This window comes from Dioscorea cayenensis, chromosome 19 (genome assembly GCF_009730915.1).
Source record: "Dioscorea cayenensis subsp. rotundata cultivar TDr96_F1 chromosome 19, TDr96_F1_v2_PseudoChromosome.rev07_lg8_w22 25.fasta, whole genome shotgun sequence".
Taxonomy (NCBI): domain Eukaryota; kingdom Viridiplantae; phylum Streptophyta; class Magnoliopsida; order Dioscoreales; family Dioscoreaceae; genus Dioscorea; species Dioscorea cayenensis.
This window is the reverse complement of record NC_052489.1, coordinates 16,468,981-16,486,915: the sequence shown is the minus strand read 5'-3', so window position 1 is coordinate 16,486,915 and position 17,935 is coordinate 16,468,981.

Genomic DNA, 17,935 nt, shown 5'->3' with positions numbered 1-17,935 from the left:
TTCGTTTCATTGAATCTCTTTATTATGCTTTTAATTAATTGATGTTTATTGTGAGTTCCAACCTTGAATGCTTGATTGTATGAACATTTCCCCTAGAGTGACACTTGGCTTGAGAGTTCTCGTTGGTAACCTTGTGAGTGAGTGACACACCACGAGCGTTAGACAAAGCTAGGTTGGAGAGGGTTGAGAGGATGAGCCGAGAGGTACAGGAGCGTCCCCTTTCCCCTCCGACGTGATAGATTCTACCTCCGTTCCTCGAGTTGTTTGCGGCCATAATAGAGTGAATGGTCTAAGGGATGAACTTCCGCTGGGGCTTAGTTGCGTGTGTAATGGAGTGAAGCCTTGGGGTGATCTTATTATCTAGGGCTTAATTGTGGTTAGGGACCTTCCACCTTGACCAAAGGGTTAGGTCTATAATTAGAAAGAGATTTATCACTTGGAATCCCTAGAGCTCATTGCAACTCTATGCGAGTGCGAGGTTAAGAGGTTATCTAATCTCTCCTCCGGGACATCTATAGAGTTAGGCATAGTTGACCTTAGACTTGGGACTATGTAATTAAGGATTTCCATGACTCACCATTGCATTGATTAGGAAACATAATAGAGGGTTCTTGCACTTGAAACAATTATCCTAGGTGGAGCATTATCCGGGTACCCCATCTTTATCGATTGCCTTCCCCCCTTCTTTACTTTTGCTCTCTTACTTGTTGTTTTTATTGTTGAGAATTGAATCATTGTCACACTTATCATCATTGATCTTTCACATAGCTACGAATCGAATTAAGTATTTTTTTTCCCTATTCCCTGTGGATTCGATACCCGCTCATCCGGGATTATTACTTCGACAAACCCATACATTTGCGGGATATACGCAAAGGGACCTTGTCAGAGAGGGTTGAGAGGGTGAGTCGAGAGGTAGCGGAGCATCCCCTTTCCCCTCCGTTGTGATTTATCCTAGCTACATTTCCTTCAGTTCTTTGCGGTCACAATAGAGTGAAGTTCTAGAGCATGAACTCTGTTGGGGCTTAGTTGTGCGAGCAACAGAGTGAAGTGTTAAAGTGACTAGTGTCTGGGGTTTAAATGTGACTAGGGGCCTTTCGCCTGGACCAAAGGGTTAGGTCAATACATAGGAAGAGGGTTTATAACTTGGATTCCCTAGAACTCCATGGAACTTTACACAGTGTGAGGTGTTGAGACTAAGCGATTTCTCTGCCGGGACATAGTGTAGAGTCAGCCACGGTTGACCTTAGATTTGGGACCGTGTGCGTAAGGATTTCCACGACTCATTGAGCATTGATTAGGAAGTACAATAGTTGGTCTTTCATTGAAGGTGTTAAAATTATTATATAATATATCTACAAAATTAAAATTCAAACTTCTAATTTTTAAATTTCTAATATTCATAAAAACTAATTATTTATTTAATTTAAATGAATTGGATAATTAGGTAATTGTAATTTGTCTAGATTTTTTTATTCAAATATCCATGTGTTGCTACATATAAGCATTATATTTTTTATTCAAATATCCATTTGTCTAGATTTTTTCATCATACATTATATTTTTTATTTTCAATTGTATATAGAATCTTTAGCATGTGTAACATAAATGCATTAGAAATATTATAGTTATTTATAGAAAATTTTTATATTAATGTTTTGGGCGGGGCGAGGATCCCCGTGGGGGAGTGAGCGGGGGAGGATTTTTCCCCCGTGGGGAATTTTAACAGGGGAATCCCCGCCCCGTGGAGAGCGGGGATGGGGACGGGGATCCCATTCCCCGTCCCGCCCTGCCCCACCCACATTCCTACACTTGAAACATTAATCCTAGGGAGAGCATTGTTCAAGTACCCCTCTTCTATCGATTGCCTTACCTCTCACTTACTTGTGCCTCTCATTCTTGTTTCTTTTATCTTTGTTCACATTACATTTTATCGACACAATCATTGTTCACTTTCATGTGGTTATGTAGCAATTTAAGTATTTTTATTCCCTACTCACGTAGGATTTATTACTCGACAAACCCGTGCACTTGTAGGTCACATGCAAGGGGCATTATCAAGCAATGAATCCCCTTATTCGATATTGGAATTTTTTCCTTACTTGTTGAATGCTTCTTTTTCATGCTTTTGGTGAACCTGAGGCCAAGCACTTTCAATTTTCCGTCTTATATGCTTGAATGTTTATTTTTGCTTGAGGACAAGCAAAAGCATAAGTGTGGGGGAATTTGATAAGCGCTTGTATACAAGTAATATAAAGTATTATTTTCTTACTTTCAGCATCACTTTTATTAGATTTTATCACTTAGTTGCGTGTATTTGTTTTCTTTTGTGCATTTATGGTTGTGGAGACAATTTAAGAAGAAAGGAAGCAAAAGTAGATTGTGGACGTGATTCTTGATGAAGTTTCTTAGATTGAACAAACGTTAACATGAAAGTTGTGCTCAAAGACATGTGGGTGTGTACCAACCTCTATTGTACTCAAGTGAATACATAAAACGGAGGGGCACAAAGGTAGTCACACTCATATATTCCAACTTGTGCAACATTAGCAAGAGTTCCATCAATTTGGTTTCATTGAAAACACGATGCAATCTACCGCATGGATGTGTGCCCATTTATGTAGCACATTACTGTAGCAAATCACTATAGCAAAAGCACTGCAGCAGCTACTATTCATAGTTTGCAAAAAACCAATTTCTGGAAATCCACACGGCCGTGTGGATTCCTTATCCCAGTCCCTATAAATACCGCATTTTGAGAGTTATTTAAGGATATTTTCCTTATCTTTTGCCCGTTTTTAAAGGCGCTCACGGCTAGGATTTGGAGAGCCTTTGCCTAGGTTTTAGGAGTGGTTCTACAGCCTTCAACATCGCATTCTTTTGGAAGAGAGCTATTGAGGAAGCTTTCGTCGGCATCGATTTGGTGAGGTGTGCCCTAGGCATGACAAGGGAACCTTTGGAGAAGATGAGGCGGCTCTACAAGACCACTGATATGGACTACAAGAGGGTTTTATCTATGGATTATTGCAGTTACTTTTGATACCATTATTGATTCTGTATAGCTCCATGAAGAGCTAAGCCCCTAATGAGTGCTTGGACTTGTAAATCCTAGGATGATTTTATTTTATTAACTTCTATTATGCTTATTAATTGATGTTTTATTTGAGTTTCAACCATGAATGCTTGTTGTATTGATTTTCCCTTAGAGTGACACTAGGGTTGAGAATCCATATTGGTAATCCGTGTGGATGAGTGACACTCCATTCGGATTAGAAAAAGCAAGGTTGAAGTGAGTCAAAAGGGTGAGTCGAGAGGTAGCAGAGCGTCCCTTTTCCCATCCGATGTAATTTATTCTACATCCATGTTCCAAGTTTTTTACCATTATGGTAGAGTGAAGTGCTAAGAGACATACTCCACTGGGGCTTAGTTGCACAAGAAACAAAGTGAAGTGTTAAAGTAATCCTTGGTTCTATGGCTCAATTGTGACTAGGGGTCTTTCGCCTGGACCAAAGGGTTACATCTATATTAGGGAATACGGTTTATTAATTGGAGTCCCTGTAACTTTAAGCAACTCTACACAGCATGAGGCGTCGAGAGTATTCCTTTCTACCAGGGCATAGTGCTAGGGTTAGTCACGGTTGACCTTAGGTTTGAGACCGTGTGTCTTTGGATTTCCATGACTCATTAAACGTTAATTAGGAATTAAAATGATTAGTCTTGCACTTAAAACAATAGTTCTATGGTAAGCAATGTCCTGGTGCCCTATCTATTTATCGAGTATCTCTCCTTATTTCTATTGCGCTCTGTGTTATTTTCTTTATTTTTATTTGCATCAATATTGTTCACTCAATACTGGATACAACTACCCACTCGCCGGGGTATAATATTACTTCAAAAACCTATGCACTTGCGGTACACACACGCAAAGGGTGTGTCAAGGTCTTTTGCTTGTACCAAATTGTTAGATCTATATTACTGAATAGGGTTTATCATTTGGAGTCCCTAGAGGTTTAAGCAACCTTAAACAGTGTAAAATGTCGAGAGCATGCCTTTCAGCTGGGGCTTAGTGTAGGGTTACTCATAGTTGACCTTAGGTTTGGACTGTGTATATTTGGATTTCCATGACCCATTAAAAATTAGGTAGAAGGCATAATGATTAGTCTTGCACTTGAAACAATAGTCCTAGGGTGAGCAATGTCCGGATATCCTATCTTGCTATCGATTACCTCTCCTTTTTCCTATTGCGTTTCTTTTCCCTTTTATTTATTTTCTTTGCATTGATATTGTTCACCCAAATCACGTATCGATTAACTTGATAGCTAAATAGCATCACTACTTACTTACTAACAACTATTCGCTATCGATACGACTACCCACTCACCATGAAACTTTTATTAGTTTGACAGCTCGTGCACTTGTGGTACACACGCAAAAGGTATGTCAAGTTTTTAGTTCCATTGCCGGGGAAAAAGAATTTTGAAAACACTTTGCTCTTTGCTATTTTAGCTATTCATCACTTGTTCAATTTCACACTTTCTTATTATTCCATGGTTTGTTATCTTTTCTTTGTTTTTAGCTCCAGGTTATGACCCGAGGAAACCCTTTGACATTGGTTGAAGGAAATCCGTGCATTGAATGAAGAATTCATTTAAGGGGAAAAGAACCTGTGCAAGAACAGTCTAATCAAACTGAGATAGAAGATGAAGGGTCTGATAACATGGCAGAACAGAATGAGTAGTAGAGGACAGTCTCAGATTATGCCAGACCTATAGTTCTCAGCACAGTTTAATGGTTTGGCCGATGAGGATCCAAACAATCACATAGAGAACTTCTTGGAGGTATGTAACATGCTCAAGATTAATGGTGTTACGGATTTATGGTGTTACGGATGATGCTGAAGATTAATGAGGTAAGGTCAGGTATGTCAAGCATGGTGATAAGTGCTTGTGTGATATAAAGCATTAGTTTCCTCAAATTTTATCGCTTATACATGTGTATTTTTGTTCTTTGTGGACATAGGGTTATAGATATAATAGTGGAAAAAAGAGCCAAAAGTAGATCGTGGATGCACATTGTTGATCGAATCTTGGAGTGAACAAACGCGGAGACTCAAGTTGTGCTCAAAGACACATGATTGTGTGCCAACCTCCATCGTGCTCAAACAAATACATGGTTCAGAGGGGCACAAAGGCACTCACATTCACGTGTTCTGACTTGTGTAATACTAGCAAAACCTTCATCAATGTAATGTTTATTGAAGGCACAACGCCATCTCCCACATGCATGTGTGCCCGTTCATGTGGACTAGATGAAAAGTGTAGATTCGGGAGTATTTTGGTGGATTACCATAGCAATTTAATGTAGCAAAGTACTGTAGCAGTTACCGTTCACAAACAGTAGAAAATCAGTTTCCTGGATATTCACACGGGCGTATGGAAATTCCACACACCCGGGTGGATGCTCGATTCTAGCCTTATTTAAGTTGCTATTTTAACCATTTTAAAAATCTTTTTCTCATATTTTTCCCATCTTTGGAGGTGCTCATGGCTAGGGTTTGGAGAGGCTTTGGCACGGCTTTTGGAGTGGTTTTACGGCCTTGAACACCGCGTTCTTTCGGAAGATAGTTATTTAGGCAGCTTTCATCGGCATCCATTCTGCGAGGTGTGCCCCAGCCTTGACGAGGGAACTTTTGAACAAGATGAGGCTACTCCACATGACCACTGACACGGACACCAAGGGGGTTTTACTTGTGGATTTCATGTTTTTACTTTCAATTTCATTATTGATTGTATCTTGCTCCATGGAGAGCTGATCCCTAGTGGGTACATGGACTTGTAAACCCTAGGATGATTTTGTTTCATTAACCTCTTGTTATGTTTTCTTTAATTGAAGTTTTTATTGAGTTCCAATCTTCAATGCTTGTTGAGTTGATTTTTTCTTTGAGTGACACAAGGGTTGAGAATCCATCTTGGTAATCCTTGTGGATAAATGACACACAATGAGGGTTAGACAAAGATAGATTGGAGAGGTTTGAGAGGATGGGTCAAGAGGTAGTGGAACGTCCCCTTTCCTTCCCAGTGTGATTTATCATACTTCCGTCTTCCAAGAGTTCTTTGCGGTCACAATAGAGTAAAGTGCTAAGAGAGGAACTCCACTGGGGCTTAGTTGCACAAGCGACATAGTGAAGTGTTGAAGTAATTCTTAGTGCTGGGGCTTAATTATGACTAGGGGTATTTCGCCTAGACCAAAGGGTTAGATCTATATTAGGGAATAAGGTTTATCACTTGGAGTCCCCGGAGCTTTAAGCAACCTTACTGGGGCATAGTGTAGTGTTAGTGATGGTTGACCTTAGGTTTGGGACCATGTATTTTAGTATTTCCATGACTTATTAAGCATCAGTTAACAAAAATAATAGTTGGTCTTGCACTTGAAACAATAGTTCTAGGGTGAGCAATGTCTGGGTTCTCCACTTTCTATCGATTGCCTTTCCTCTCATTCTATTGCATCTCTCTTTCTTGTTTTCTTTATTTCTTTTCTTTTCACATTGATATTGTACCCACCATTATTGATTCATCTTCACCATAGTTAAATAGCAATTACTGTGTTTCTGATCACTATTCTTTTTGGATACAACAACCAATTCAGCAGGGTACTTTTATTACTTCGACAGCCCGTGCACTTGTAGTACACATGTAAAGGGTGTGTTACTTGGCATAGGTGGGTTATTGGGTACCTTCAACATCCTATCCATATTTTCTTTCTTTACCTTGGTTAGATGATCTTCAATTGCCCATTAAATTTTCTTGGCTACCAAGGAAAAATCTTTGGTTGGGAATTTTCTAAGCCTAGTATAGGTGGGTTCATAGATGCATTTAGCTTCCTACCCACATTTTCAAATACAATTCTAGGAATTTTTCTACTGCACTTCACCAAAATGGATAAATTGATGGAATAGTCAATGTTGAGGCAAGTAGCTTCTTCAATTATGGTTTATTGAGCTTCTTCCACTTCCTCACATTTTTCCATAGTCATTATTTCATCCTCCTCCTTTTCTTCTTCAATTTCACCTTGAGGTGAAACTTCTATTAATTGCTCAAGTTGTATTGATGCTGTATCATTTGCTTCCTCAACCCCTAATATCTCAATATCAGCTGCCACCTCAATTTCAACTTTTTATCTTCTTTTTTAGTGTCATTTTCAGATAGGGCTTCTACAGTTAGTGGCAACTCAACTGATATCTTGGAACATTCTCCTACCTAGTCCTCCATTATTTGAGGAGATGTGACACGTTCTAAATTGTGTGTGTATAACGCAAGTGCACGGGTATCGAAGTAATAAAATACCCCAGTGAGTGTGTAGTCGAATCCACAAGAAACGAAAGTATTAGTAGTAACCAATTCTTAGTTATCTAGTCAGAACTAATTGTTGTGATAAAGTGAACTATTTGCAAAAATATTAATAAGTAAGCAAAGGGCAAGATAGAAAATAGAAGGGATCCCAATCAATTAAGATGAGGTATCCGAGCAATGCTCCCCCTAGGATCTAACATTATGCTCATGACATGCTAAATGCTTATAAACCGAGTTTAAATAGTCGAGGTAATCGAAGAACAATTGGTCCTTGCCTCCAAGCCACTGGTACTAGTAACCTACAAGGTCCCGGTGGAGAAATCGCTCAATCACAACACCTCACACCCTATATGATGGCAATAAGCTCTAGGGATACCTAAGAGTGAAACCAATTCCAAAAGATAGATCTAACCCTACTTCTAGGCAGAAGATCCCTAACCCCCCTACAAGGTTGTGATCGAGAAATCTCTCAACCTCACACCTCACACCAAATATGGTTGTATAGAATCTAGAGAATACAGAGTCAGGAAACACTTATCAGAAGGGAAAGGGGACACTCCACTATCTCATGACTCACCCTCTCAACCTTCTTTAATCTTGGAGTTCTAACTCTAATGGAGACCTCTCACTCAACAAAGGAACAAATTATGCATAGATAATCAACCACAAGGATTAATAAAACATGGAAGCCATGGGAACACAAGATTAAAACTCAAATCAACTCAGATTTAATAGAAAACATAAAGCAAATCATTACAAAAGATAAGATCCAAGGGTTCATATGCCCAAATACCTACTAGGGTTTAGCCCTCCATGGAGCAAGTTACAAAACAAAGATTAATACAATGATAGCAATGTAAAAAATAGAGAAAAACCCCCTCGTATTGGTGATGATGGCCCTGATGGATCGCTCAATGTCTTGAAGATTTCTCCTCCAAAGCTAGGTTGTCGAAGGCCACCTCGATGCTATGGTAGAGAGAAGATCAACCAAAGAATAGGGCAAACGGTATATTTATAGTCACAAACCACGGTTGTCACGTGTCTTCAGGCGCCATGTGGATTTTCCACGTGCTCCCGTGAGCGGTAGGAATTTCCACGTGGTCGCGTGGAATTTTCATGTGGTCGCATGAACAGTAATTCTGCTATAGTACTGCCATGTAGAATGCTATAGTGTTTTGCTACAATACTTAGCTTCAGCCTTTTCACAACCGCGGTCCAAACACTCTTCTATTGAGGCCACATGGTCGGGCACACGTCCATGTGGTAGGTAATAAGACTTTTCCTCGTCGACTCATCATTTGAAAGGTCATGCATTCTTGACAAAGAGAAGGAGCATGAAGATATGAGTACCTTTGTTCATTCCAACTAACAAATTGGCTTGAATCTCATTAGAAGTTGGCACAAATGATGAGTGCATTTTGCATACATATTTTCATGCCTTAAATCTATCATTTTATATGTTCTCAAGTTTACTATTATTCACGAGCAGTGCTATTATGGGTATTTTTGCTATATGTGCAGAAATAGGTGGCTCAATGCAATTTGGAGTGAAATTGGGAAGAAAACAAGACAATATACAAGAAAAGTTCAGGTACTTAAGCTAGACATCGGCTGGACATGCTCGTGTCACACCTAATAAAAATCTCAGCCTGTTCTCATCCAATAAGAAGTCTGTGTAGAAGGGTGCTTCCAAGGCTGACACGGTCAGGACACGATCATGTCTTTACTTCTAAAAACCCAGGCCATTTGTGATTTTATTGAAGAATAGGCGACATGCACTGGGTGCTCCTAACACGATCGTGTCACATCATTGCACTGTCAAGACACAACCGTGTCCCTTCAACTGAATTTTCCAGGCAGAGACACTCAATTTCACTCAGCTTTTCCTCGACATGACACTGTCTGGACAAGCTCATGTGCATACCATGTCAAGCCCGAATCCCCTGTTTTTAACTCCAGCTTTTAGGGTTTCCTCTCTATCTTTTGTTCGGGGATCTACTTCTCCACTGGGAAGACAATGATGAGAGCGAAGATCAGGCTTATTCACATTTTCTAAGGCGTAAATGAGTGAGTTGGAGGCACAAGGGAAGTAGTGCTTGCACACGGAGCTTGACCTTGGAGGTAAATCTTAAAGAGAAGGGAGTCATGTCTTCTTTCTATAGATCTAGTGTTATCTCCTCCATGTTGTATCCACCCATGATGGGCTAGCCGGCCATGATGCCCCGGGGTGGGAACTTTGTCACTTTGTATACTTTAAACACTTGTACTCTTCATGATTTATGGAGTTCTTTTGGTTCTTATGTTAAATCTGGGATTGCAAAACTTTATCATTTTGTATGCTTTAAACACTTGTACTCTTCATGATTTACAGCTGTCATTGCCTTAGGAAATTTCATAACTTGGGGAGCTTGAATCCATAGTTATATTTGCAAAACTCGATGTATTTGAGAGCCTTAGCTGCAATAATGCTTTTGAGCACACATTAGAGCCTAAGAATGTACCTGGTAAACTTGATAGCGAGTGAACGTCACTAAGTGCTTAGGAAACATCCCGGGCATTATTCTCTTACTGTTAACACTCAATCAAATTGCCCTTTATCTTCATCTTTCCTCTTTTCTTTTATCTCTTTATTCTCTCTTTTAATTTAAAGTAATCTTATCACCAATCTATTCTTCACTAGAGATCAATGTTGAATGAGTATTTTTAGTCCAGTCCCTATAGTTCAACAACCCTACCCCTGACGGGGTACCACTATCTTACTTGTGTGCAACTCATGCACTAGCAGAGAACACATCAACACATCTCCACATCCATGAACTCCTCTTGTGTCTTGGTCCTTGAATTGAACAAGAACTCCCAAAATGTGTATTTGTAGCCTATCTTTACTTCCTTTTCTCCTTTCAAGGCATTCACAACCTAATTGCACAAGAGGACACCAAATACACTATATGAGACATAAACCATGGTAAAAATGATGCTCAATGCATGTAAAACTTATATAAAAATATGTCTACTCAAGCACTTGTAAAGATGATTGGGAATTAAAAATTATGGTATTCATGGCTTTAAATTCAGCTTCCGCTCGCATCATGAATCTTGCAAAAATGTTTAGTGAGGGTATTCCCTATTGATTAGGTTGCTCACTATGAACGATTGGAGGATGATAATTCCATAGTTCTTGAAAGGGTGTTCTTGTAGCAATTGTTGGTGAGGGTATTCCCATTGTTGTGTATGATGATGTGTCAAAAACGTTTAGTGCCTTCCACAATATGGATCATAGACATTATGGTGCGGATTGCTTTGGATTGCTCTCATGGCAACGAGTTTTTCTATCCTTTTCTCAAGTGCATAGATTTTGGTGGCCAACAAACCTTCTTCAAAATCCATGGCCCTTTGTAAAAAAACTCAAATCAATGAGCTATCAAATAAAACATAAAGGAAAATAAAAAAAAAATATGCACAAAAGGGTAAAAATGAGCTATCAAAGAAAACAATAAAGAAGGAAAATAAATAAATATAGACAAAAGGGTAAAAGACACATACAAAGACAAATATTTACAAAAGAAAAGATAAATGGCTAAAGCAATAGACCACAAGTTTTACTAGTATCCCTTCCTCAGCAACGGTGCCAAAAACTTGATGACATCACCTGCAAGTTCGTGAAGGCATCAAGTAATACCTTATGTGTGACACAATGGTCGTATTCCACTAGGCCAAGGAACTACTATTACTTCCTTTTCATCTCTTTCCTAGCCTACATTGAAAATGATGAATAGTAATTAAAAATAGAAAGAAATAACTAAATGAAATCTAGACTACTACTACACATGATTGGCATTCAAGGGAGAACAAAACATAGAAAGTGTTGATTTGGACAATGAAACTCCCTAGGGTTCTCATTAAGTCCTGAACTTAGGATGATATACTATGATGGTAGTTTGGGCCAAGAGACTCCCAAAGTAGGTCAACCTTGATGGTCATGGCTATTAACACCTAATCCTATATAAGTATTGGATCAGAATCACTTCTACCCAAATCCTCTTATGATTGCTGGTATGGTCTCCACAAGTGAACGAGTCACACATACGTTGTAAAGTGATACCCGTTGAAGGGTAAGGTTGTCGAACCACAGGGACTGTACTTAAAGTACTAATTTATCTTCTGATGTTCAGTTAAACAAAAATTGTAATAAGATCAAACTAAAAGCTAACAGTGAAGGATAGAATGGTGGTAGTTACAGGGGGATTAGGATTGTATTTTCAATAGCAAAAGAGCAATGCCTCGGGATGATTCTTATGAGTTAAAGCATGCTAACTTGATCCTAAAGCCTACCAAGTACATTCTAAGGTCCTTGTCTATGCTTAAGAGCAATGTGGCATCTATAGTTCTCAATTACACCAAGGTTTTGCTAAGATAACTAAATTACCAAAGCATTTGTGCAATTCAAACACATCAAGTTATGCAAACACATCATTAAATATAGGAAACCAATAGAACTTTTTAAATATTGAAATAAAGTAGTAAAAGCATGCAAAACAACATAGTTCACATCTCAGGGCACCGTGGACGGTTAGCCCCTCATGGATGGGTACAACAAGAAAGATAAAGATGAAAAACTGGAGAAAGAAGCCATGACTCCTTCTTCTTAAGATAGTCTTCCTTGCCGAGCTCTATATGCTAACCCCACTTCTCTTATGCCTTAAACTTGTCCTTGATCCCCTCTAGAAGGTGTGGTGAAGCTTGACCTTAGCTCTCTTCAAAGTTCTCCAAGTGGAGATTGAATCCCAGAATAGAGATGAGAGCAAACCATAGAAATTGGAGTTAAAAAGGGCTGTCTTCGAGCTCGACATGGCCTCAGGATGATCGTACTTAAACCGTGTTTCCATTGAATAGTTTTGAGTGAATCAGCCAAGTGTTCACCTGGAATTTCAAGTTGGAAGAAGCGTAGTCATGCTTGGAGTGTGCTTCCTTGAGCATGATCATTCTAGGAGCCTTTGGCACATGCTTCCCCTTGATGAAAAGAACACAACTCCAGTATGAGATTTCTAGGGGGAGAGACACGAGCGTGATCCAACCATGTTCACCCTGGTGATACTCCCCTGCAAGCTTTTTCACTTGATCAGCATGAGGCTGGGATATTTAGGGGGATAAAGCACGACTGTGCTCTGCTCATGTTGAACTTGAACACTTAGATATTTCTTCAATTTTCATTTGATTAGTAACCATATTCACTCCTAATTGCTTTGGCCTCCTCAATTCCTACACCATTAACAAATATACCTTGAATAGCACTGAATGTATACAAAGATGTGCTGAAAGGCAAGCAAAAGCATGAATTAAGGATACAAAAATCTGATATGAATTGCACTCATCAATTTAATTACGCTTAGTGAAATCTCTAATTAGGGTCAAACACAATATCCAGGTTCATCCTTAATGGTTGGAGGGGTAGGAAATACCCGATGGTCACAGCATATTTGACAACACCTATTGCGTGTGACCCGCAGGTGCACGAGTTTGTCGAAGTAATAATAAATCCCAGGTGAGTGGGTATCGTATCCGCAGGGAGTAGGGAATAAAAACACTAAGATTGCTATTTAACTAAGTGAGGATGAAACGATGATTGTGTTGATAAAGTGTAATGAAAGCAAGAATAAAAGAAACAAGAAAAAAAGACACAAATAAATAAGAGGTAAGGCAATTGATAAAAATGGGGTACTCAGATATTCTTCCACCCAGGACAATCGCATCATGTGCAAAACCAACTATTATGTCTCTTAATTAATGCTCAATGAGTCGTGGAAATCCTTTAACACATGGTCCCAAATCTAAGGTCAACCGTGGCTAACTCTATGCTATGTCCCGGCGGAGAAAGCAATCAGTCTCAACACCTCACACTACACAGAATTGCAAGAAACTCTAGGGATTCCAACTGATAAACCCTATTCCAATGTATAGATCTAACCCTTTGGTCTAGGCGAAAGACCCTTAGTCACAATTAAGCCCTAGGTGCTAATGTCACTTCAATGCTTCACTCTGTTGCCTGTGCAACTAAGGCCCAGCGGAGGTCATCCCTTAGCCCATTCGCTCTACTATAACCGCAAAGAACTCTCGGAGGTCATCACATCGCTCTACTACTCGGAGGTCATCACATCGGAGGGCAAAGGGGATGCTTCACTACCTCTCGACTCACACTCTCGACCCTCTCCAATCTTGCATTATCTAACACTCATGGTGTGCCACTCACTCACAAAGATTACCAATGGAGACTCTCAACCCTAGTGTCACTCTTGGGGAGAAATCATTCAACAAGAATTCAAGATTACAACTCACTTAGAGAAATATCAATTAAGGAAAGCATTATAAAAGGTCAATCAAACAAAAAGCATCCTAGGGTTTACAAAATCCAACTACCCACTAGGGGTTTCAGCTTTCCATGGAGCAATCAAAAGTAAAAACATGCAATCCATAGTAAAACCCCTCGATATTCGTGTCGATGGTCTTGTGAACTGGCCTTGTCCTCTCCAAAGGTCCCCTTGTCGGGCCTAGGGCACACCTCGCCGAATCGACGCGATGAAAGCTCCACCAATAACCTTCTTCCAAGTGAAGGGCTGTGTTAAAGCCGTAGAACCACTCTAAAATACATGCCAAAACCCCTCTAAACCTGAGCCGCAAGCCTCTCCAAAGTTGGGGAAAAGATGCGAAAAAGATGCTAAAATCGAGGCTGAATCACAGCTTAAATAGGGCTCGAATCGGGCATCCATACGCCCCTGTGGATTCTTCACACGGGCCTGATATTGAGCATCATTTTTACCATGGTTTATGTCTCATACTGTGTATTTGGTGTTCTTTTATGCATATAGGTTGTGAATGCCTTGAAGAGTAAAAAAGAAGCGAAGATAGGCTATAAAGACACAATGTTGGGAATACTTGTTCAATTCAAGGACCAAGACACGAGAGGAGTTCATAAACGTGGAGATGTGTGCCAACTTCCAAGAAGATTCAAGTCAATTCACTAGTTGGAAGGGCACAAAGGCAGACACATCTTCATGTTCCTTTTCTTTGTGAAGATTGCAAGACCTCTCAAAGATAAGTCGATGAAGAGAAGTTTTATAACCTACCACATGAACATGTGCCCGGACATGTGGCCTCAAGTGAAGAGTGTTTGGACCTTGTTTTGTGAAAAGTACTGTAGCAACTTTGCTGTAGCAGTACTGTAGCAAAATTATTGTTTGCGCGCCCGCGTGGAAATTCCTGCACCCACGTGGGCGCATGGAAAATCCACATGGGCGCGTGGGGCACATGACAGACGTGGCCTAAGGCCTATAAATAGCCATTTTGCCCTATTCTTTCTCATCTTTTGTGCGGCTCTTGAGGGGTGAGACGGCTAGGGTTTGGAGAGAAGATCTTTGCGGCTTTGGAGGCGCTTTGTCACCAACTTTGATCGATTCCTCCTCCGTCATAGTATCAAGGAAGCCACCGGTGAACCTAGCTTCCAAGTGGGTCCTTCAAGACGTCGAAGCTCTCCATCACGGCCATCAGTTCATATATAAGGGGGTTTATTTCTATGGTTTTAATGTACTTTCATTCATTGATGGTGTGTTTTGTATGTTGCTCCGTGGAGAGCTAAAACCCTAGAGGGTATTTGGGCTTGTGAACCCTAGGATTCTCATCTTTTGGGATTTGCTTAGTGTTTCTATTTAATCCGAGTTTGATTAAGTTTTAATCTTGATTGTCTAATGCTTGCTTGCTGACAAGATCCCCTTGCGTATATCCCGCAAGTGCACGGGTTTGTCGAAGTAATAATCCCGGATGAGTGGGTATCGAATCCACAGGAAATAGGGAATAAAAATTCTTAATTCAATTCTTAGCTATATGAAAGATCAATGATGATAAGTGTGACAATGATTCAATTCTCAACAATAAAAATAACAAGTAAGAGAGCAAAAGTAAAGAAGGGGGTAAGGCAATCGATAAAGATGTGGTACCCGGATAATGCTCCGCCTAGGATAATTGTTTCAAGTGCAAGAACCCTCTATTATGCTTCCTAATCAATGTAATGGTGAGTCGTGGAAATCCTTAATTACATAGTCCCAAATCTAAGGTTAACTATGCCTAACTCTATACATGTCCTGGAGGAGAGATTGGATAACCTCTCAACCTCGCACTCGCATAGAATTGCAATGAACTCTAGGGATTCCAAGTGATAAATCTCTTCCTAATTATAGACCTAAACCTTTGGTCCAGGTGGAAGGTCCCTAACCACGATTAAACACTAGATACTAAGATCACCTCAACGCTTCACTCCGTTGCATGAGCAACTAAGCCCCAGCGGAAGTTCATCACTTAGACCATTCACAATATTATGGCCGCAAAGAACTCGAGGAACGGAGGTAGAATCTATGACGTCGGAGGGGAAAGGGGACGCTCCTGTACCTCTTGACTCATCCTCTCAACCCTCTCCAACCTAGCTTTGTCTAACGCTCGGGGTGTGTCACTCACTCACAAGGTTACCAACGAGAACTCTCAACCCTAGTGTCACTCTAGGGAAAATGTTCATACAATCAAGCATTCAAAATTGGAACTCACAATAAACATCAATTAATTGAAAGCATAATAAAGAGATTCAATGAAACGAATACATCCTAGGGTTCACAAATACCCAATTACCCACTAGGGGTTTAGCTCTCCATGGAGCTAAGTACAATCAAAGAAATAAAATGTAAAAGCAAAGAATCTATAAAGAAACCCCCTCGATAGTCGTGTCGATGGTCTTGTGGAAAGTCCTCTACTCGTCGTCCAAAGATTCCCTCGTCCGATATAGGATACGCCTCGACGGAAGCTCCCCTACCAACCTTCTTCCTTAGGAATGACGATATCGGAGCCATAAAATCTCTCCAAAACCTTGGCCAATACCTCTCAAATCCCTAGCCGAAGCCCTCTCTCCAGTTGGGGAAAAGATGGAGAAAAGAATACTAAAATCGGGGCTGATTTGGCTTTAAATAGGGCTGGAATCAGGCGACTACACGGGCGTGGATGCTTCACGCGCCCGTGCGGAATTTCCACACGGGAGTGGATAATTTCCACACGCCCGTGTGGATTCTCTAAACTCTTGTTTTCTCGGCCGGCTGTGAACAGTGCTGCTATAATACTTGCCACAGTGTGAGGATCCTTCGCCAGGAATTAGGCTTGGATCAATCTTAAGGAATCGGATACACCTCTTGGAATCCGTAGAGTGCTTTGCGGTCATATGTGGTGTGAGGTGTTGAGATTGAGCGATTTCCCCACCGTGACCTCGTAGGGGACTAGTATCGGTGATCTGGAGGCAAGATCCGATTATTTTTGGATTTCCATGACTTAACTTACTCATCATAGAAACACTTTGTTTATCCGGTACCTAATACCTGAATCCTAGGGGGAGCATTGCCAGAAAATCCCACTTTTACTGATTGAGATCTCCATGCATTTCACCCATGCATATTCATCTCCAGTATTCATTTCTTCACATATTAGATCACCACACCTTTCCATTTATCATTAGGCTAGAAAGCAGAGAAGAAGTTAGTACTAGTAGCCCTGTTCCCTGTGGATTCAACTACCCGACTCACTGTGTATTTTATTACTTTGACACCCGTGCACTTGCGGTTTACACGCATATTTGGACGTGTCAGGGCCTATGGAATTTCCACATGGGCGTGGGGAATTTCCACACGCCCGTGTGGATTCTGTGGAAACCTGATTTTCGGCCGGCTGTGAACAGTAATTGCTACAGTGATTGCTACAATACGTTGCTACAATGGATGCTACAATAACAGCTAAGAACAGTCTTGAAACCACACTTTTCATCGGGGTAACATAAATAGGCAAATTTGTAGATCTCATTGGTGTAGATCTCTCTACAATACTTTGCTTCTTCCATAAAAGTCTCGTTGGTGTAGATCTCGCTATATTTGCACAAGTTGGGATACGCAAATGTGACTGCCTTTGTGCCACTCCAACTCATTGGAATGGCTTGAATACATGGAGGTTGGCACACATTCACGTATCTTAGAGCCCCACTTGTGTCTTTACATTTATTCCTTCCAAGATTCCACCAAATAGTACGTTCACAATCTACTTTTTGCTTCTTTTCTTAATACTTAGCTTCACAACCTTACATGCGCAAAAGAACACAAATACACATGTATTAGTGATTAAACCTGATAAAATCAATGCTCATCGTAAGGAAAGAACACTTCACATTCTTAACACACAAGCACTTATCAGTATTCATACACGAATCACTTCAAAGTTAAATGCGTCTAGTACAATGGTGATGGTCACGCAACAAAGTACAACCTAGAAGTTGAACCAAAAAGTTCTCATGTAATCCAACACATCAATAAACACAAAGCTTGCACCAAGAACTACAAGATTTCATAAAAAATACAACATTTAACAATACATCAACAAGACGATCATCTAAAATTATGACAAAATAACCATGGTGTTCATCATGTCCAAACCATAAATATGTTAGTTCCTCTTGAAAGAGGAACACTCATACAACTCTAAGGAACAAATAAATAAGAAAAGAAGTAAGAAAA